The sequence below is a fragment of the Polyergus mexicanus genome, unplaced genomic scaffold (genome assembly GCF_030449975.1).
Source record: "Polyergus mexicanus isolate NDT 795.1 unplaced genomic scaffold, iyPolMexi1.0 SCAF_27, whole genome shotgun sequence".
Classification (NCBI taxonomy): domain Eukaryota; kingdom Metazoa; phylum Arthropoda; class Insecta; order Hymenoptera; family Formicidae; genus Polyergus; species Polyergus mexicanus.
Genome location: NW_027223347.1, coordinates 1,804,698 through 1,828,742, shown reverse-complemented (window position 1 = coordinate 1,828,742; position 24,045 = coordinate 1,804,698). Strand labels below are relative to the sequence as shown.

Genomic DNA, 24,045 nt, shown 5'->3' with positions numbered 1-24,045 from the left:
TTTTTTAATGCTTGTATTGTAATACATCTCGCTTTAACCGAACGTTTGTGTATTATTGTAATTTGTCGTATAAGATTCATTCGATAGAAATCTGCCGTGTGAACAATCGGTAATCGATATTTCTGACTGCTATGAATATTTTTCTTTAAATTTAACTAATATATTTTTATTAATATTTATATTGTAATGCATAATAAAAATCGTTCTAAAATGAGAATTTTTATACGAGTATCGCCGCGACAACATGTGAATCGCAGGTCGTACGTACTTAATGTCGGGAGTACCGTACAAAGTGTCGCGCGATTATTATATTTTATCCATCAGTTTGCGTGTAATTAACCATGTTTTCGCGAATGTGAATATCAGAAAGGAACAGGAAGGACAAATAAGAGAAGAGGAGCAACTCTTATGGGGTGAATACTTTACATATTTCATTTTTTACTTATAATAATATTTATGATATCAATTCGCTTATTATTGCAATCACGCTTATTGCTTATTATATTGTAGTAATCATTTATTTCACATTACTACATAATATATAATGGACATAAAATAATATATTATAGATTTTATATCTTGAAACTTTTAAAAAATATTTATAATATATTAATATTTTTTATGTAAAGAAACATATAAAAAAAAAAATATTATTATATTTAGGAGATTTGTTAGAATTATTTACATTGTTTATATATATATATATATATATATATATATATATATATATAAATTAGATTTTAATTTATTATATTCGATAAAAGTTTATCTAAAGAATATTTTTGTTGAAAAATTTTTAAAAATATTATATTTGTTTAAAGGACGCGAATAAGATATTTAATAACGCGTTATAATTATTTTTTGAAATTTTGATTATATTAAACTTTTTAAAATTAAATTACATTTATATTTTACACATCAATATTATATGCAGCTCCGCACATTGAACCGATGAATGTAAAATTATTTTAAACTTGCCAGGAATTAGAAAATTCAAAAAAGCTTTATTCAGCTCAAAATGTTCGCAAATGCTTAAATGTATGTTTAAATATTTCTGACCGCTCTCCTGCATTTCATGCAAAAATATTTATTGAAGAATTTTATTTCGCATTTATTAAAAAGGCGAGAATTTAATTGGACACGTATTTATGTATATTCTTCGTATATTATTCTTTTTACTTTGAATTATATATGTAATTAGTTGTCTGCAGATTTTTTTAACAAATTTAAAATTTTTGCTTTCCAAGACCTTTAAAAAGAGATATTTAACGAGATATTTCAAGTTTAATTTCTAATCTTTATAAAGAGTCTAGATTTTTAAAATTTTTAGCATTGTAATCAAACTTTTTAGAAAATATAGTTTTGCACGAACGAGCATCTCGATGACGTGCTGTATATATACTACGAGAACCGGACGTCACGACTTATTGTTAGTACCACAACAATAACGTCAGCGACAAACTCGGTACGATCGGTCCCAATGGTAAAAGTCGGCCAGCTTTGCAACGCAAACTTTATACTTATGTTAGACGCGCTGGGCAGCTCTCAGGTACCAGCGCGCGGGATTTGTTGGGTTCTTTTGTGGCGTTCTCTCTCTCTCTCTCTCTCTTTCTTTTTCTTTCTGCGCTGCGTTCTTTTATTATGTAAATCTATGTCGTCGGTGGAGCACGCGGTACGTTCGCGGACATATAAAGGGGTTTAATATTAAGAGCCACCGCGCGAGAGAGCGCAGACCAGCAACGGACCCGGCGTTCTCTCGGTCGCGAATCCTTCCGTGGTATCCTTCCTAGAGGAAGACGACAGCGGATGAGTAGGATGGGGAACGCCGGTGTGGTCCATGATACGAGATACCGCCGGAGCTCGTTGGTATGCCACCCTTCCCCTTTCTCCAGCATCTCCCACGCTCCGTACCACGAACATGACGAGACTTCGTAGTAGAAGGTTCGACGATACAGGATTCATACCGATCGCTTTCGTACGGATCCTTCGCGACCAGACGAGAGTTTCTCTCTTTTATCATCGCTGTCTTCCAAAAATTGCGTGTATTTTCAATAAATTGGATAAAAATATATCTGAAGAATTACGAAATACATCCGATATTATTATTGCCATGAATACGTTCCACGCACCACTCGATAATATTTCGGTTGACGTTGAGATGTGTCATCGAGCCGAATTTATCGAGTCTGTTTCGACTACCCGCGATCTCGCAGAAAAGATGCTGAGTCGATAAGCAATTTAACGAGAGCCATAGAAAAGTTGGGCTTGACTTAGTAATTGAAGATGCGCACGCGTCTCGGCGAGAGACGGGAAGAAACGCGGGACAACGTGGGACGAGAGAGTTTTATCCTCGTGTGGACTAAATTGATTAGGAGCTTCGACATTTACGGCCGTTCGACCGCGAGACGTATAAGAAGTTTGAACGACTCGATCTTCGACGTAGGTGAAACGCCGACGGGATATAACGAGGAGTATCGCGACGATACGCGGGGGAGGGACTCTATTTCGCCTTAGCGTCGTCCCCCGTCACCGTTTCTCCGCTATAAGCATATTCCCCTCGAGTTTCGAGATATCGCTGAACTTCTTACCCCACGGATTCAAAGGGATTGAGCAGTAATGCAAACGGCCCACCAACGGCAGTTCCCTCGGAATTGTTTGCCGGCTACGTAGGTTGCGGCTTATGTTTGCCTTTAGCCCGTGAAACTTTTTCACGAGCGTTTTCCTTTCTTTCTCATGTCGGGCTTGGGTAAACAATGGTCGAGATGCATCGCGATAACCCTGTCTCGATGATGGAGAAAATCGAGCGTGGAAGAGTCACGTCGCACGAACGTCATTAAATTGATTTTATTATTGACCGCTCGACTCTTATGACTAAACTCATCTCTCTTATTTATTAAAAGAGTTTCAGACGAGAAAGACGAAAGAAACAAAAAATTATAGCGTCTATGTTTTTACGGACACGTATATACAGCATATATTCGAAATATCTTTCTAAAAGTTTCTTATGTATAATAATTTATTTTAAAAAATGTCACATTTTTATCTAAAATTGACTAAATGCTCTGCATGCATTAATATAAAAATGAAGCTGTCAAAATAATATTGCAGTATCAAAACTGTGTCTCGTAATAGTATCAAAGAGCGGGTTTAAATCGAAATGTATATTTATGGCTACAATATACAATATATAAGCATGCATACGTGACATATGTGATCGCGAAAGGAGAATCAATTACTTTTTTTATCATAAGGATATTATTGTTTGATCCGTATCGGCAATATATTATGTGCTGTGCCATATACATTATAAATGTATGCGCGCTCGATGTTTCGCGCTGTGCAAATATTTGATCACCAAACGATATGGTTTCCGTCGAAAATATGTTGCCGAGCACATCGTCGGGTACATTATTGCATGATTCTTAATCGGTGACGTTATCACAACTCGCGATATATTCAAAACGTATTTGATCTTTTCATTGCTCGTGCAATCCATACGTATGCTGATGATACTTTGATGAGCGATAGTTTTCGATCTGAATATTTTTTATACGAACGAGTATTTTACAGCGAATCGCGCTTCATATATTATATTCGCAGTTTTACATTATATGTGAATAGCAATAATAATAGAATATTATCAGTTGCAATTTTTTAAATAATCGATTATTTTTGAAATTTTCACCGTTGCTTCTACGATGTTAATCTTCGAAATTATTGATGCAATTTTCACAAGACAATTTGTGATGAAAAGTTTTGAATAAAATCTAAAATACTATTTTTCAATATGTTCGATTTTAGTTTGCATATCAATAATATAGGTGTCTGCGAGAAAGTAGCGTAATTTCGAAAGCACTCGAAAATGTATCTAATTTTCGATAGAGGTATGACGTTTATTCAATTGGTATGCATACATGGGATGTGTGCGTCACGATATACCGTTTATGGTCATATCCTCATGTTATGGGCTATTCGAAGGTATCGTAACGATTGCGGGATTAATTTATGACATTGTTACACGATATCGGTGGACTATTAGCGCGATAAAATGAGTTCTGCTGGGATCAATTTTGTATTATCGAATGCGTTTTGTGACGAATATTTTGAATCTTTCAATTGAGTTAATTAACTACGATTATATATGGGAGAACGCGGAAAAGAAGAAATGGCGAATGATAATTGATAAATGTCGCCTAGTTAATTAAATAGCCGATATTGACGCTTGACTAAATATTTATGACATCGGAAAAAAGAGAGAGAAGGAGAGAGGTTGTGAGGAAGCTTCGATGGTGATTGAACGTGAGAACGCTGAAGGAACATTTAATTCGAGTAATGAGTTTCAGAATTATTGTATCTGACGTTTAAAATAATGTTGGGAGTTACAATGCGGTTTCGTACGCGTATCATAATTCATAACAAAGTAACATGTTGCTTTGTAAAATTTGCCCTATTTAGTTTAATAATACATACATGTGCGGCATTATGTGCATAATTATATGCATAAGTTGCATCTATTTAGCATAATATGACATGCGTCATGTTTCATATTTACGATAGAATTATCCTATCGCGCGGCGAGATGTAAACGCGTTGCATTTAATCAAGTGCAACCTTATGTTTAATCAATAACAATCTTGGTGTATAATTTTAGATGAAATGCAATATATTCGTAATAAAAAGAGAATGTATTCTCGACTAAATGTGTTCGCAAATGGATAGATATATCGCTAGATAGATCCGGCATATTCTGTCAAGATAGGGAATCCGCTCTTAAAATGTTTCAATGCCTTTCGGAAGGTACGTAAGCCGGGAACTGATTTGCATACTTTTCTTGTGACCCGGATTTCAAAACAATTTTGTATGTTCTTTTGCAATTTCCCAACAACGGTCCGTAAAACGTCGTTTAAACTTTTTACTACCGACATTTGGATAATACACCGATATGCTATGTTTTCGGAGAGGAAAAATCTGTCCTTCTTTTTTATAGCTTTGTCTTAAAATATTTAAACACACACAGAGATACATTTCGAAACTTTTATTGGCAAGCTTATTTGACAATATTATCATAAACTCGATTCAGTAATGATTTATCTGTTAATAATTTGCATAATACTTATATTTCAATAACAGATTTGTAACGATTGAAATAAATCTCTCTTTTGTTCTCAGTACATTTTTCTACGATGTCTTAACATATAATAATAGTCTTTTATTAATCTGTACTGGAAACTTCTTTTTGTAATTCTAAGAATCACTTTTAAGTATTCGTTGAACAAAAGTCCATCTTGACGATCTTAACATAAACTCATGAATGGAGAAACGCGGAAAATAGAAGGATCTTATTTCCTTCAATACCAGACGGGCAGGATGACTCGTTACCTGCACACGGCAGCACTTATTGCCTTGCTCAAGTTACTAGCTACTTGGACGAGGCATTTTTAATCAAGCTGGCAAAGAAAAGTACAGATTCGTACAGAGAGAAAGGTCAAGATATGCAAATTAAGAAAGATATATTCGTGTAACAAAAATGTGCAACATGCCCGTAAAGAATTAATATGAAATATGCTCAAAACTTGTTATGTATGTGTATGTATATATATACATATTAAAAAATTGAAGTACAATATATATTACGATTCTCTTAAACATTAAGAAACGCGATGAATGTATATTAGGCATTCATTTTGATTTTAAATACATTCCTCTTCTTTCGCCTTTACAACAGCATAAATCAACTCGAGTAAGAAATTTCTTGCAAAAACAATTCCCATATTTTATTGTTTGCAATAACATGAAATTATCAGTACAATGTACACTTTTATATTCCCTTAAATGTAAGAACTTTCGGAGGAATTTATGAATTTTCACTTTATTATTCTGTGCTGAAACAGATAATGTGTGTTCTAGTGAATTTTAATACTAAGACTTTAATAAAAAAAAAAAAAGTCGTGAAATGTGATAAGCTTGCAAAGTTGACATCTCGCAAATTTATAAATCATTATGTAGAAATAAATATAACTAATCAGCACACACACACACACACACGCATCTCCGATTTACTTGCATAGATAACTTTACTTTCTATAATTATGCACAATGAGAAATGATACGTTATCAGCATATTGTTAGCTAAATCGTCGAATCAAAAATATGCAATATTCTCTTTTTATTATCAGCACTATAATACGCGTACATGATGAATATAATTATTTTGTACTTGATAATATCTATATATATATATACTTGTTTTGCAATATCACTTAAATAAATCCAAGCACGTATATAAATATGTAAGTAAGTTTAAAGTAAATTCTTTTTGCATCACAATTATTTCCCGTAGCGATTTATCAGATTAATTTCTCGTTATTCCACAAGTCAATTATCCAATCGTTCACCAATATGCGCATTCTTTTTTTAATGAAGCGGTTACCGAAGCGGAGAATACATTGGAAAAGCATACGCTTGGATGTAACCTTAATTAAGTTCAGACAATCAGACGCAATAAGTAAACCAGTTAAAGACAAATGGGAAAAAAGTATCTTAGCTTTTTAAAAATCCTTGTGTTTTTTATGCCAATGCGTTATCAATTGATTATGCGGAACAATTGCTTAATTGCTCGTTAATCGTTTCATAATTGACGGCTCGACAAATTGGCTTTTACGATATAAACGATCGGTGATAAATTAGTCGACGTAGTCTTGATACGCGATTAATGTTTCGGAATAATCTTTGTAACTCCATAGTAATATACACGAGCATACATTTTCTTTATTAAAAAAATAAAAGCGGATTTATCTTTTTATAGCAATGCTACGGGTCTCTGCAAGCCGCGATCAATTTCAAGATGTTTTTTGCTTCTTACTTTGAATATTGTATTAAGAAATACAGGAGAAAGAGCAATTTCTTGATTGCTTTCTCTAGGATTTATATTTGTTAAAAATAAAACGCAATAAAGAAAATTGATGCGCACTTGATATCGTAAGATAATAAAAGATATTATTTGTTGATTATATCAATCCTCCTTGATATTAAGTCTCTCAAATGAAAATCTAACATCATTTTTATTCAATCAGCTCGTTTCCGACATTCATCAATTTCTGCCTTTTTTCGTCGTCACACGTTTGTTAATGTCGACATTTCATACTTCGTTTAACTATATTAAATTAATTACTCTCGTCGCGAAGCATCCAAGTGTATCATCGACCGCGAATTAAAAATCTCGATAATTATCGAGATCAACGATGCGAACTTGCGTAACGAGAGATAGAAGGGAATAAGATTCCGAGGAGAGGATCTTAATATTTCGCGGATTAAAGAGGAAAAAGAGAATATCCAGATGCGCCGTTTCTCTCGGCGGTGGACGTTAACAAATGAAAGAACTGCGGATCCAAATTTCTCCCCGCGGTAAGAATTTTCCAAGGGTGGCGTGCATCGGAATGAAGAGAGACCGAAAAAGGTTGAGCTTCGCGAGAGAAAGAGCGGCCGTAAAATCGAGCCCTGTGGGAAATGAGAAGACGAATGGAAGCGGGCCGGTAAGAAATCGTGTAAGAAGCGCGACCTTCCCTTCATTCTCTCGCTCCACGACGCGCGAACTCGGCAACCCTTCGATCGTTGTCTATTCGGGTGACATTGCAACGTCTACATCTCGCGAGAACAATCGGAATCGGGAAGCGGGAGATTGACGGGCTTTAAATGTCAACTACGATACTTGGAAAAGAGAAAATCTCTTTTCTTGTATTACACAGTACGTTGGTTTTCTCACTCGTAAATGATTCGTAACGAATTTGCATCGATAAATACGTATAACAAAAACATTTTTTTTGTCTGTGATTTTATTAAACAGGGGAAAACGTGTAAAATGAATTTTTGTGATATTTAAATATTATTTGTTTGTTCAATTATAATATTGTATGAATGATCAATTAAACATGACATATTTTATATAATGTACAATAATTATATAATTTAGGAATATAGTTATTTATATAAATTATGAGGCTTCAATTTTATGGTATATTATAATTTCAAGTACTGTGTTACAGTTTTTATAATTGTCATATATTATACATATAAGTCGCATATAAAATTTGATCACCAACATATCAATGTAAAATATATTCGTTTTTACAAAATGCGATATGCATCCATGATAAATTACGTGAATATAGCCATACAATTGATTTATTGCTCGACCTCGATTACTTGTATCGATACATTTTCTTGCAATCTCTCAATATTCAATGTACAATGTATGTTATGCTTTTTCAAACCAATCACGTTTTTCATATAAAATATCATTCAAACACGCTCTTATTCATATTTTTATCAAACAAATTCCATTTCTCGCAAGCTATACATCGATAGTGTCACAATATTGCATTCTGCGTATCAAAGTAGTCAGGTTTTTCTGACACGTTAATCAGAACACGTTTTAATCAAGAAATTGTTTCTCCTCTTGTATTTTTTTATACACTCTAGAACACTATAAGCACATATATATTTAAAATATTTTAAATTAATTTAAAATATATACTTGTATATAAAATTTTATATTTTTGTGTATATACAATATTTCATAATACGTAAAATATTTTAGTAGCGAATTATCAATAACATATGTGTACACATATAATCAAGAATCGATGTGACAGGAATCATCAAAATTGTAAATTATTGTTTTATCGCGATCTTTTTTTCTCTTTATAAGCAATAATTATTTCTTAAAATTTACTTAAAATTTAATTATATTTTCAATGTTTTTTCGTTTGATTTTTCGACGATTATATATGATTCGAATTAAGAACGAACGATAAAATAGTCAAATCGCAGGTTTGAGTAATTAACATCACGATAAATTCCATAATATATTAATCGCTTATTAAATAATAGATAATTTAAAATATTGGTATAATTTAATATTTTGCTTGTATATACGTCATAGAACGCAAGATGTTTGGCTATGAATTATCAACAACACGGTGGTCGGCCTTGGCGGTATAAACATTAGCGCGCTATTGTTAACGTATTACGACTTATGGCCAATCATTCGTACGGCGACTCTCGAACAATAAGGTAGTAAAACGCGAGAAAATCCGTCAAATTATTTTTCTAAATGCGATCGCGACAAGTATCAGAAAATAATTTGATATAATATATATTAATTATCATTAATTATCACCGAGTAATTAACATAACAATATAAGTTCCGTGATATAATAATCGCTTGTTAAGTAAATAATCTATAATTTAAAATACTTATATAATTTAATATTTTCTTTGTGTATACGTCATAAAACGTAAAATATTTTCGGCTGCGAATTATTAGTAACATGGTAACATTCGGCTTTGGCGACGTAAACATTAGCGCGCTATTGTTCACGTGTTACGGCTTACGATTTTATTATCATTCATACAACGACGCTCGAGCAGTAAAGTAGTGCTATAAGTCGCTCCGTCGAATTCCTTTTCTAAACGCGACCGCGATAAATATCGGGAAATAATTTGATATAATAAAAATAAATAATTAATTATCTTTTATATATCTTAAATAATACGTAATTATAACGCAACGATAAATCTCGAGACGCGTATTTCGCGCGTGACGTATACACATATAATCAAGAGTCGAAGTGACAGAAATCAAAATTGTAAATTATCGTTTTGTCGCGATTTTTTTCTCTTTTTATAAACAATAATTACTTCTTCAAAAATACTTAAAGTTTAATTATATTTCGTTCGATACCTTATCGTTCGACTTTTCGACAATTTAAATATGATTCGGATTGAGAACGCGCGATAAAATAGTCGAATCGCATGTCCGAGTAATTAACGATAAGCTCAGTAATATTATTAATCGTTTATTAAGTAAATAATTTAAAATACTTGTACGATTTAATATTCCGCGATATACGTTATAGTACGCAAAATATTCGGCTGCAAATGATCAATAATATGTTTTTCGGCCTTGGCGGCGTAAACATTAGCACGATATTATTAACGTATTATGGTCTATCAGTCGCACGGCGACACTCGAACAGTAAGGTAGTAGAGCGCGAGACATCGTCAATTCTTTTTCTAAACGAGATCGCAACAAGTATCGAAAAATAATTTAATGTGATTATTGTAATTAACAATTGATTAACTTTTAAAAATAAGAAATAAAACAAAATAATTCAATAATAGAGATAGTATTGTTGTAACGAGTGGCGCATGATTTTGGGGTCGTGTAAAATCAAGCAAATCGTATTTTTCATATTTTCTCTCTTACGATATAATAAAATATGTCTCGTGTGATTGTTCCGTGATCGGGAGTGCCGGTGCAAAGTACGCCGCGATCGTCGCATATTCGACTAATCGTAATTAACTGTGTTTTCGCAAGTGAGTGTAAATGTCACGAGGAACCAGCAAGGGATGAACAAGAGAAGAAAAGGAGATTCCGATAAGTATCCGACGATGGATGAAGCAACGATATGTGCGATAAGTAATTTATATTTTTATCTACCATCTATATTATTTTCAAAATATATTACGGCCGAACAATTAAGTTTCGAGATTCGCTTCGCATTTCCAAATGTTTGATTCGTGCTGCCATTTTAGGGGGTTATTCACAACTTAATACTCGACATGTGGCGTAAGTTTCAAATTATTTAAATCAATAGTTAATGAGATACAATTACGCAAAGCTGTGTTAATATAATTTTGTTTAAAAATCGGTGTAATGGAAAGAACGCTCGACAACGCGCCAACGATAAATTCTGTGTTAAATTAGTGAAATCTTTAACAGAATCGTTACAAATGATTCAGCAGGCCTAGTTTTCTAAAGCAAGCCCTTTTAAAATGTGATTTACGTTTTTTTTATGTCATCTATATCTTTAAAACGTTACTCTTATGCATAGCTGACTCTTCGTAGGCTTGTTGAATCATTTGTAACATTTCTGTTAGAGACTTCTCTAATTTAGCACAGAATTTAATGTTGGTGCGTTGTCAAGCGTTTCTTCCATTACACCGATTTTTAAACAAATTTTTAACACTACTTTGCATAACTGTGTCTCATTAATTATTGAACCAAATAATTTAAAACTTGCACCAAGTGTTGAGTATTGAGTTGTAAATAACCCGCTAAAATAGCAGCGCAAACGGATCAAACGGAAATGCGAAGCGAGTCTCATAACTTAATTGTACATTGCTCGTTCTTTTTTCGTTTCTTTAATAACGTATGAGATCCAATCTAAATTATCGTATAATATTATGCATGTATTGCTTGTTTTTTCAAAATATATCTACATCGCATCTCTTTTAATCGAGGAAAAAAAGGGATATATGCGATATAGTTAATCTCTCAATTATAAAGTATATTTTTCCTCTCTCTTAAGTTATATATTATATTATAAAATTATATATTGTATAAAATAACCCTCCATGGGTACACCTTGACGTGGTGGAGTGGCTTCAGTACCTGGACCTGGTATGCCTTAAGGTCCTAAGGGTCCTCAAGGTTTACTGCGAAGGGGAAACCAAGTACCCAGCGTCGTCGTTGCTGTCATCGTGCCGCGGACGGCCCGCCGTATCGTTGGTGCTGTCATCGCGCCGCGGATGGCTTGTCGCGTCGTCGGTACCGTCATCGTGTCGCGGACGGCTTTCGCGTCTTTCGCGTCGCGTGTCAACACAGCATTGCCACGAGTCGCACAATGGCTCATATGTGGCACGCGCATTCGTGCGTTGAACGCACATTAGTGCGTCGTCGTTGCCGTCATCGTGCCGTACGAGCAACGATGCGTCGCGTTGTCGCGGTATCGCGTTTTCGCGTCGTCGCGTCTTCGCGTTTTCGCGTTGGACTTTTATCTCGTTTTCACGATTGTTACCGAGGATCATACTTTGTTGCCGACTAAATGGGATGTCTCTCAGCGTTGCAATCGTTAATATATTAATACCTATTAATACAATTAATTTTGTATTAATATCAGTTAATATTAATTCTATATTAATATTATATATTATATAAATATTTATGTATTAATAAATTTAATATATTAATGTAGGAGCAACGTTAAAACGCCTCAGTATCGCGGCTGAGGTGAATGCCGGCCGCGTAGCAACGTATGTTCGTGCATAGTATAGATGCATGTTCGCGCGGTTAATCTTGAACTTCGGTTCGAGAATCGGCTGTTGAGGGCACGTTCTGCTCCGACGAACGGTTCGGCCCGAATCGGTTAGAGTTCGGTCGATTGTTTTGGAATGATCGTTAATGGGTCCCTTCTCTTGTACCGTCTAACAGCACATTGTAGAAATACTAAAATGTTTGGCATCTGAGGAGTCGGCTGTTCTAATTAGGTTCGATTTTCGCTCGCTAGAGAAGTTGATCTCCCGCTTTCGAAATGCTAGATTGTTAGCACGTAGAAGGTGGGTATCTTCATTCTCGACCCGTCTACCAGCCTTACGATAAACCCGGCTCAGTCTGTATGATAGAGACTTGGTGGTTCGTATGAAATCGTTCCTAACGATGTTCTAGTCGGCCCTCGATGGGAGCAGGCGCGGGTCAAGAGTTGAGCGAACCCCATTCGCGATTATTCCATCGATCGATTTCGTCTTCTTCCGCTTCCGCTTAACCTTTGCTCGAAGTAATCGGTGAATTCCCGACTTGTCGACTCGAAGTGTGATTCTCACGTGAAACGGGATTCGATCGTACCGAAATTCGAAAGTGCGCGAGTGTCGTTCAAAGTATCGCGCGTACAAGTGCGGAAGTAATTTTTTAATAAAAGTGCGGGAGTGCCGTTTAAGTATCGCGTGTGTAAATCAACCTGAGAGGAGGAGGAGGCCTAGGAGAGGCATCGGGCATCGGTGGAGCAACCCTGTGGTAAGTATTGTAAATTGTTATTTGTATATTAATTACTTATTAATTGCATATGTGCAATTTAAATTGAGCAATTAATCGCGTAATTTGATTCTTCATTTGTATAATTTAAACAATAGAGAATTAAAGAAACAGATTTTTATATGAAAGCTATAATCTTGTAAAAGTTTTTATTTCTAGATTATAGTTTTTATTCGAAATTATTAGAGTTATTAGTAATGTTTTTCAATTTTCTTTTTTCCAAATTTATAAAATTATTTTATTAATTTGCTTATTATTATATGCAGTAAATACAAAATTCAATGCACATAATACATTTTTAAAAATATTAATTATTTTGAGCGCTGCTACAATTTCGATCTTCTATTCGCATGTTACAGATCAACCCTGACATTCTGAGAGGAGGAGGAGGCCTAGGAGAGGCATCCTGCACCAGCGGAGCAACTCAAGGGTGAGTATTGTTATTTGTATATCGATTGTTAAAAATTGTGTACGCGCATTAATTCAGTCTCATTATTTGAATGAATTAAACAAGAGAAAATTAGAAAAAAAGACTTTTACAAAGTTCCATATATTCCATTATTAAAAAAAAGTACTAATACTTTTACATAAGTCCAATAAATTCCATTATCAAAAAAAGTAGTCTAAAATTTATAAAATTGTTTTGTATTTATGCATTTGCTTCTTATCGTACGCATCGGATACAAAATTGAGCACGTAAAATAATAATTTTTTGAAATATTAATTATAATTTGAACGCTACTATAATTTCGATTTTATATTTGTATGTTACAGACAACGTAGCCTCAAGACCAACAACTCCGCTGTTGCGCATCAGTGCCGGTGAGTGATGAACTTTATTTTATTTTGAGGTAACGGATTCGTAGATATTGTACATGCAAATGTAGATTGTAGATTATAGATAGATCCGTGCCCTCAAAATGGATGGGCTAGAATAGATTAAATAAAATAACTTTTAATAGATTATTTCAATACGCATTAAAATGTATTATAGATACGATTGAAGATATAAATTAAAATAAAAATTTTTGAAGAATATAAAATATTTTGTTCTATTGATAAATTATATTTACTTTGTTTAATGAAGAAGGCGCTACTATTTTTATTAATTGTATAAAATAGTAATAATTTATTTTCATGTTGCGCCGATGTTGTCCTAATTTTTCATAGCCCATTCATCTATATTATCACATCAATTAAAGTTTTACTTTAATTGATATAAAGCCAAATTATTGATTTATTAAATTATACAAAATATAACTGTTTTATTAATTTTATTTTAATATAAATTATATATTATTATAAATAATATTATATTATTATATAAGAATTTTAATCAATTAATTTTGATTGATAATTTGGCATTAGATTAATTAAAGTAAAGTTTTATTAAAACGATGCATGACAAATTGTTATATCTCACGACTATAAAGGAGCTAAATTACGCTCATATACCGGCTATAATAATTAGCCGGCAACGGAAGGAATTTTTTTCCTTTATTGATCTCCGATAGAGATCGAAGCTACATCTCTGGCTAGATGTGGCTAGAATAAATATCGATGAAAGGTAGGTTCAACTGGCCCAACGGAAGCAACATAGAGTGCGTTCTATTAGGGTATGCGAGTAGGGCACGCGAGTAGGGCGCGCCAATAGGATACACGATTAGGGTACACGAATAGGGCGCGCTCCCCAAAATTTCGATCCCGGATTCCCGCTGGTTTAGCCAGCAATAGTAAAGTTGTTAGGATTATTAGAACTATCTTAACTTAAGATAAAGATAATCATTTAATTCCTTAAGGTTTTTAAGGAATTAAATGCTTATTAGGAATTTAAAAAAAAACTAAGACTATTAAAATATTGGGGAAATGAACTGAAGAATAAAATTTAAATTTATTTTTAGACAAATTTTAAAAATTAAATTTAAATTATTATTTAAAGATAATCAAATAAAATTTGTTTTTAAGAAAATTAAAATGAGTAAAAATTAATTATCAAAAATTGTTACAAAATTTATAAAATTTATAAAATTATTAGATATTAACTCTAATTATCCGTTTTTTTAAATCAAATAATTTAAAATTATACACACACACATTTAATATTTGAACTATCGAATGTCACGCAGTCATGACAGCTTTTTATTAATATGAAGTAATGCATAGTGCAGGTAATCAATCAGCATCGCGGAAAAGTAGCAACAATACACTCACAATACTTGCGAGTATTAGCGTGTCTTTTTTAAGAATGGATTACAGAAAGAGTTAAGAATATCTTTATATCGATCGCGACTTGCATCCTCATCGTTGGAAACTGCTATCCGAAGTGGAAAATTAAAAGTCACGCACTGCATTTTTTTGGTGCACAACTAGTCGTATATTTCACTTTGATCTGTTCACTGAGCGATACTTTTTCTTTTCTTGCTATTTCTCTAGCGAACGCTCGGCTCCGTTTCGCCGATCTATTTACGGAATCGGAATGTATTGTTTCTTGGAACACACAATGTGTTTTTCTCTTTTCCGCGAGCTAACCGTTTGACCGGCAAATTAAAAACTATGTAACGAATGCATTTTTAATTTTGTGGATTTTAATGCGAATCATTTATCATCCGCGCCGTATCTTTTGTCCCGCGAGAATTTCCGATTTCGCCGCAATGAATATCGGTTAGAACGTTTGTATTCGTTGGGACGTACTATGTCGTTAGTCAGATCGCATCCCACGGTAATCCGACTGTTCCTGCGGTGGCGTAAAGAATTAAAAGCGCTTTACAATGTGTCGCGGAACATTAAGCCCGTACCGTTTAATTTAGTATTCGGGCGCGGACATTGCGCGAAGCGAATAAAAGCGGTGAACGATCCCCGAAGAATCGCGATGAGTTTTATCGCGGGATTATTTTAGCGGGAGTATGCTAACAGCGGGAACAAATAGCGCGGCTACAGCAACAAGTGCACAATAAGGTAATCGACTGTAGTAAGTAGAAATTACGGTCCATTACGCGCCCGCATCTCAAACGTTGCAAGAATTTTTAAGTTCGCTTCGTACGCTTCGCTATGGGCGATGTAGCGTGTTTAGACTAAGCGCAACTGCAGCAGGCTGCAGGCAATTTCTCCGAGGTTATCGAGCGTACAAGAGATATTTGTAATATTAACGTAAACAATACATCAATGCATCTATTTATTTATAGCTACTCTCAATATTCAGGATATTGATACGATACAAAATATACCAATGCTTCTGCGTTTGAGCCACTTTCAACATTCGGGGATTTATCGCAAAAAGAAAAAAAAAGAAATAATTTTTTAAAATAAATAATATATGAAAAGAGAGGATTATATCGAAAATTTAAAAATTAGTTTGATGAAAATATGTTCTGGATTTATATATAAATTTGCTTCGAAGCTCAAAGAGAATAAAACGCTATTTACATTTTAAATTATTACGTTAAAAATTAGCTGTCTTTTTCTGACACATAAAATGCTGAAAATTGTTCCTTCACGATTGATAGAAGATAGTTTGAATTACGATTATTTTAAATTTTCACAAATCTTCATCCTCTTTATATCTGTAAAATTATTTAAATTAGAGAAACCGCTAACTTTTCCAACCCGTGAAATTAAAATTGCCGCATTTAAATTTTTATTTTCACAAAACTTTTAATAGGTGAATCGCAAGCTCTCTTGGAGTCTGCAATCGTCTATCTAAATGCCGCTTTCGATAAAAATTGATGGGATTTTTACAACGACTTAAAAATTTACGGGTATGCAAGGACTACGTCTATGTAAGCATTACAGAAAGCGCCGTTCTTTGATTTTAAAAGTAGAGAAAATATTTAATTAAAAAATATAAATATAAATATAAAAAATATGAATGTAAATATTTAATAAGAAAATTTAATATCCGGACATATAAGTTTAAAGAAATAAAAAATTAAGACATATTTATGTATGTGATACGATGTATGATTATACTCTATAGTAATACTTGGATCTATATAATATGATGTTACAATTTCAAAATGGCATATGCTCTTTAAAATATAAATTATTCTATTGACAAAATTATTCATTTGACAAAATTATTAACACACATATTTACATTATAACATTATAAATACAGATATTGCAATATATATGTATATATATATATATATATCATACGTGCCGTCAGAATTTAATGTATTTATTTGTATAAAATTCATGAAATGAGTTATATCGTACGCACACGTTCGTGAGAGAACTAACGGCTCTTTCACCTAAATGTAGAAAGCGAAATATGGGTCGGGATATGTGTCTAGCGGCTAAAAACGACGTACAAAATCTTGGTCGCGTGATATACGCGGTTAATGAATTTAGATATTCCGACCGTACGTGAGAATTTTGATAGCGAGTCTCGCGCGGCACGGCGTGTAATGACCCTCGAAACGTGTCGCTGTCAAACACGACTTGACCTCCGTCGAGTGGAGGGTGACGATCGAGAGGATGTAACCGGCGGGGACCTGGGGACGTGGACGTGATGCACGTGTGACATATGCAGCTACGTCCGCATTCGATATGAACCCGCGGCCGATCGACTAATAATCACCGTGACCACGGCCTTATAATTGATTCAACACGCGCGCTCGATCATCGATTCGCAATCAATACGGCCCAGTCGTTCGCGAGTCTCTGAACCGCCGAGCAGTGTCCTCTAATCTGGCCATTATCTATCGCTCTGAATCATTCATTGCTACTATTCCGCGTGATAAGAAACCCGCAGTTCATATCGAATGGTCCAACAAAATATGTATTATTTTAGATTGTGTATTAATTAGAAAATTAATTAAATGCAATATTATTCTTAATCTTAACTAATTATTATTAATATTAATTATTTATCATTAATATTAATTAAATTAAAATTAATATTCTAATCCCATTATCATTTTTCCTAATCCAACAAAATTTATTATTTTATCTTGTTTCATTATTTAAGATTTATATTTTATAAATCGTTATATATTCAATATTCCCTAAAAGAAAATCACAACATGCTACAAAAATAAATGGCTTGCGTATACACTTTTTTTTCTTTGATCGCTCAATAAGCCGTGTATACAGGTGCATATGTGTGTACGTATTTTCGCGAATCTTTTCCCGTTGCATTATAGCGAGGCAAGTTTAATTGCCTCGATAAGCCGTCCTGAATCGACAGTTTCGAAGCTATTCGTGCCTCGAGATACCGCGGGAACCTACGGGAAAGAAGGGTGCTTGAATTCTGTCGATGGCAGCGTGTAGATTCCGCGAAACAACTTTCTCGGGGCTTTTTCGACGGTGAAGAAAACCGAAAAATGCCCCGACGTGAATTGCACTTTTGCGAGCAAGTGAGGCTCTACCGATATCGGCATTTCGTTTCGGGATCGCATTGCGCAAAGATGCGTGGGGCCGGCATGCGGTTGATGCTTTAATTTACGCGATGTTATCCGTCACGCGGATCGAAGAGGGATGATCACGATGGAGATTTGCCATGCAAAGTAATTATTCTACGGGAACGGCGCGCAGAGAACAGCACTGGCGGATCGAACGGAAAAAAAAGGTCCAAAAACTGCTGACGAGCGGCAAAAAACCGAATGTGAAAATCTGCGAATACCCCTTTCGGCCCAGTGGAACGAGAAAGGAGGGAGCCTTCAATTTTCAAGCGAGATTTATGATGGCCGTTCGAGAAAATTGAACACGGACCCGAGAATCTATAATCTACAATGGTGAAATGGATGCGCGCCGCGGCGAGATAATAATCTACAGTGGACTTTATGTTGCCGATCAATAACGGCCATCGGTGGTATTTATCCCCGGGGTACGGGAGCGAAGACGGACGTTATATCAATTCCGCGGACATTCAGGTATCAATTGGGCAACTTATTGAAAGTTTTAAGTGAATTTTATAATGCGGTTAAAGTTTGCCGCTTGAACGACGGCGTTTAGTCTGCGGGAGACAAGTAATTTTCTCGAAGATATGGCCTTTAAGCGAGAAGGAAGAAGGGCGCATGAGTTACAAATAAATATCTTACAGAGAAGAGATCCCGCTAGAAATACGACGTTGTCAGTAATGAGAAAACGTGTAGAAAGTTCGGTCTCTGGAGGGATTAAAGACGACACCGATCGATTGTGGATTTAACTCGGTGCATTTCGATTAAATTATCAGTTCTCACCTACACTCTGTAAGTACGAATGTGACTATATACGTGCAGATGCAACAGGGCTACAATGTTGCAAAAATACAAACGTACTCGAAAAAATGACTCATTTAAACACCAATTAACTTTAATCGATCTTTTGACTTTCTCCCAATACTACTTTCTAATTTTACGAAGAGACAGTGATTTAAAGAATTAATCGACATTGTGAAAATCGGTTATTACGGCGGACAAGAAATTAGGACTTTTCCGTTAATTTTATCGATTTCCAAGAACTTCTTATCTAGCATTGAACGTCATGTACAACGGAGAATGTCATATTATCGCAGTGTTTCGTCGTATCTCGCCGAAACGCAGATCTTAGTACGAAGGGTCGACCGTTACCGAGGCTCCGTTGGCTGCAAACTACCCTGCGGCGCTATTAAGACCAAGACAACAACCCCGAGTTCCGGTTTCTACAGTTCGAGAGCTTGTACTTGGGGTCACAAGCGTTCGTGAAATCATTTCGGTATTGTACGCGAAATTAATAATCGCAAAGCGGATAATATTGAGATATACGGCTGCACCAAATAGAAGCGCCTCTGGGCCCCGCATAATTGCCCCAGCTAAAGTGCTTCTGGTCGCTGTTCATGATCCTACGGATGAGATTCGATGAGATTTTCATCCCAATGCGCGATATCAGGACATGTTAGAACCGCGTTATGTCCCTTCCCGCAAATTCCAATATTCTATACCCATACAATGTCATCTTCATCGATTCAAGATTTTTATATCATATTCTTACAACTTTCATACATGTAATTATATATTTAAAAACAGTGAGAATATTCCGAAAAGATTCTATACATTTTTGAACTTTATTTTACGGTAATATTTTCTGATGCTTAAAACAATAGTCAATATTGGTTTAGCTCGTTCTTAGGATTTGTGATGGTTTCAATGATTTTAAATCACGGCGCTCACATTAATTTTATATCTTGAAATTTATGAACAACAATATATTCTATACTCGCGGATGCTCTATTCTAAGTATTGTATTATATGCAAATATCACAAACATCCACTTTTTTCGACAAATAATATATTATTTATCGCAACGTTCAGTGAATAATGATTCTTTGATTGATGCAAATATAAACGTGTCTAGATAGTATGTATGGTAGAAAAAGTAAAATTGATCTACCGATGCGAAATTTAACTGGAAGAATCAATCATATCTGGCATGTTTGCTTTCTACAACAATGTTGTGATTGTAACCACATTAATGCAGCGTCTTTCCTCTTCGTATTTTTAAAGAGATAAAATCACGTTTGTAATAACATTTAACAATTTTCAAGAAAATATAGTTGTTCACTTTTTTGATAGAGAAACATACACACCAGATATTGATTTAATTTTTTCTAATATGTTACTTATCAAAATCTTTTTTCTTTCCTTATTTTTTAATTTTTGGCTTACTTTTTAATTCTACTTTGAATTAACTCGATGCAAGGATTTCTAAAAAGTGACATGAAATCTAAATATTCGATAAGGATCCGCTTTGGATGAATATATATATATATATATATATATATATATATATATATATATATATATATATATATATATATAACAGCCATAACAGATGGTCTGGCTAGATTCTGTGGACCGGAACAAAAAAAGAAGTCAACGCGCCATTCCTACGATTTTATTCTCAACCGCGATGAAAAGGAAACCATCGAGCCTCCGAGCCATCTCATTAAGCTCACGGAACGTCCGTTTCTTTTTACGCCCTTTCAAGGATGGCACCTTTATCTCGCGAGGTTAGTGCGATGATAAAAGCAGCCAGGACTCGCGCCGCCTGATTCGTTGTAAAAGAGTTGTTTAGAAAAGAAAGTACTTCGTTACGCGGACCATTGTAGTCGGACCAAGAATGGGAGAGCGAACAGCAACGTTCAAGAACAGCACCGTTAACGACGCTATTTTTCGAAAAACCCGATTTTAAAATTATATGTAATACGGATAAATCGAATATTTCATATTTTTCTCAAGTCTTTTGTCGGTCGCAAGTCATATGCCCTAGATGGGGATAATTATAGTTCGATCGCGAGAATCGCAAGCGATGCGCGCTAAATTCAATTTAGCCCAGCAGACACAAAGGCGCGACATAGTGAGAATTTATAGCCACGAGAAAATTTCGCGCAGAATCGCGGCCTATTACGAATTAACATTATAATAAGCTAATATAAATTCGCTTCGACAAACGCGGGATAATAATCGAGAGCAATGTTTAATCGACATTTCGTCGTGCGACGATAGTAGGTCATAGCACGCCAGAGTGCATTTGTTTATTCAACGAACGAGCTGTCGCGCTTTATGATACAGCGACGTTCTACACTCGTTCTCGTTTGGAAAATTGCCTATGCAATCAATAAATTTGACATGCGGTGATATGGATGATTTACGGAAAAATTATACGTGACGAATAATTAGAGTGCAATCAAATATACATTGCGCACGTAGTTTTTCATCGGATCGGTTTTATAAAAATATTTTTTCACGACGCTGTAGAAATGTTTCATATAACAGAACATATCTTTTTTTTTTACGTTTATTTACAGTTATTATTTCGCGCTAGATTAATATACACACGAATCAAAATCAAAATTGGTAGCGGCGTGTATCGCGTAACTGTTACGAATGGCATGAAAATGGAGCGGCTGTCACAATCGGCCATAACGATATGCTCAAAAACGTGTTCGCGATACATAATCTTCGTTCGCTTTATATATTTCAGAGTCATAAAATACATCTACCACACGCGAAAAAGTTACAATATATCTTATGTTAGTCGAGGTAACTCGAGGATACAATAATATTATTTAAATCATTTAATTTGCATATATATAGCTTGTGTCTAACAAAGTCATCTCTTAAAGTTATTTCACATAAATTTTAATTTTCAATAGAATTATAATAAACAGATCTAATAAACAAATATAATGGACATTATTTTGTTTTATATTACTTGTTATTTATCTTTAATAATTATTTAAAAATGAAAATTAGATTAATATCTAGTATTTCTACTACAAAATTTACCAAATCTTTTTTCCTCTCGCGTATATTGGCGAAAATTGACGAAAATTTTTTATCAATCAGAAGGTTTTAGCGAAGACAATTAGTATGTTCTCGCAGAGAATACGACATATCGATTAAGCCATTACTTTGTTAGCTGCACTTCATTTACGAGTAAAATGGAAGGATACGACGTGGTGATGACAATAGATTCGTCTCAGTAAGATATTTTCCGTACGATTACCTTCAGAAAAATGTAGTAAGTCGGGAGAAAATTATGGGAGCACGTGAAAATCACTAGGTACACTAAGAAGGAAGGCACGAAAAGAAAAAGATGAAAATAGACTGAACGTTATTCAAATGGAATGTCAATCCGTCGTTGAAACTGCACTGTCCGCGAACCAACAAAAGACATTTTTCTTTCGATCACGTTTGAATATATGATTCTTACTTCCTTTTTATCTCATCGTTATATATAGCATTGCCGCTGACATTACCGTTTTCTATTCGTCTACAATCTCATCTCTCGCGCCTTTTTAACAGATTCACCAATGTCTTCTCGATCATTTCATGAATAATGATAACTCTCTGCAAAAGTCAAAACAAAAATTTTACAGCAGATATGTCAGCAAATAATAAATTTTTTACAAATTTTCTATAGCAATAATCTAACAATAAATAGAGCGTAAACGCAAATAATGTTTTTAAATTTGAAGTATATTGCTGGCCGAATAATTTCTGAGGCTGTTTTGCTAAAAATACATTAAAAATTATATTCAAAACTGCACAGTCAGAATATCCAAAAAAAATGAAAGAATTTTTTTAAAAGAATTTACACACACGTACGCTACTATTTAGTTAAATAGTTATTTTTTCCTTAATTACTGCTAAAACAAATATTACTGATGAACTTTGAACGGATTCACTAATTACATATTGTTTTATGAAATGCAATTTATTCGCCGTCTATTGAATTATAGTCTTTTATTCTCGCAACTTTATGTATTTAGTTTATTCGTATGCAAATATTTTATTGATTGCGCCTTCTCTTTACAATAGCGAGATTCCGAAGATTTCTATCATTTTTCTTTCTCACGCATTTGTTTCTCAACATAAATTCATTCGATTTATCCAAGTTAGATCCAATGAATATTGAATATTGATAAAGTTACTCGTTATTTCATACATTCAGCGTAAATCCAGGGGGATCTTCTTCCTCATCATGCGACGATGCGTCAAATATTCGTATCGAAGGAAAACGATTAATACCATTAACCATTAATTATTGTATATCACTAAAATATCAGACAAAATCTTGTAAATTATTTATACTTTTTAACGACACGATTATTTTTCGATACACGTGCTAAGATGTAGAAATTATGGGGAATATCTACGTACAGACATTACATTTACGTTGAATCATTTGTATATAAAACCTCACAGAACTCTTATCTAATATAAGGAGGGAACGTTACATTCCTCTTCGCGCATACACCGCATTCGGGCCACGAAAAGCGCATAAACCAACCGCCTACTCCTCCTTTTCACAAATGTGTCTTATCCAGACTCGTCCTGGCGATTATTAATTATCATTTTATCACCATCCTTTCTATTTGACGCATTTAATTGTATCCGGATTTATCGCGCAGACATGCATTCGTTATTTAATTTAACCGACGAAACGAGCTTTCTTGATCATTCTCTCTTAATTATTCGTAAAGGAAAGTAAACAATTTAGTTCGTTCCTTTTGACGAAAAAAAAAATATCGTAAAAACTTAAAACCACTCGCGGTAGCCGAGAAATTTCATTGTGGATGTCGTAAAACGTGGAGATTTTGTATCGCCCTATAAAGTCGTTTACGCTTGCGGTCAGCCTGGGGGATGAATAATAATTCGTGATTAGTAACGTTCGTGAAACAGAGAAACTGCAAATGGCAGTAACGAGTA

General features: G+C 34.3%; 2 protein-coding genes and 1 pseudogene across 6 annotated transcripts in view; 2 read left to right on the top strand and 1 right to left on the bottom strand.

Annotated features, from left to right (window-relative positions):
• The window catches only part of LOC138943576 (protein artichoke), a 327,808-nt gene that overhangs the window by 136,977 nt on the left and 166,786 nt on the right, over nucleotides 1-24,045 (bottom strand). The window lies entirely within an intron of this gene.
• The window catches only part of LOC138943486 (uncharacterized), an 81,317-nt pseudogene that overhangs the window by 15,253 nt on the left and 42,019 nt on the right, over nucleotides 1-24,045 (top strand).
• LOC138943577 (protein artichoke) overlaps nucleotides 12,043-24,045 on the top strand; it is a 245,677-nt gene continuing 233,674 nt past the window's right edge. For both annotated transcript variants that reach the window (XR_011448495.1, XM_070314520.1), the window contains exons 1-3: nucleotides 12,043-12,853; nucleotides 13,231-13,301; nucleotides 13,646-13,693. The gene's annotated coding sequence lies outside the window, so the exon portion shown is untranslated. The remainder of the gene's footprint in view (nucleotides 12,854-13,230; nucleotides 13,302-13,645; nucleotides 13,694-24,045) is intronic.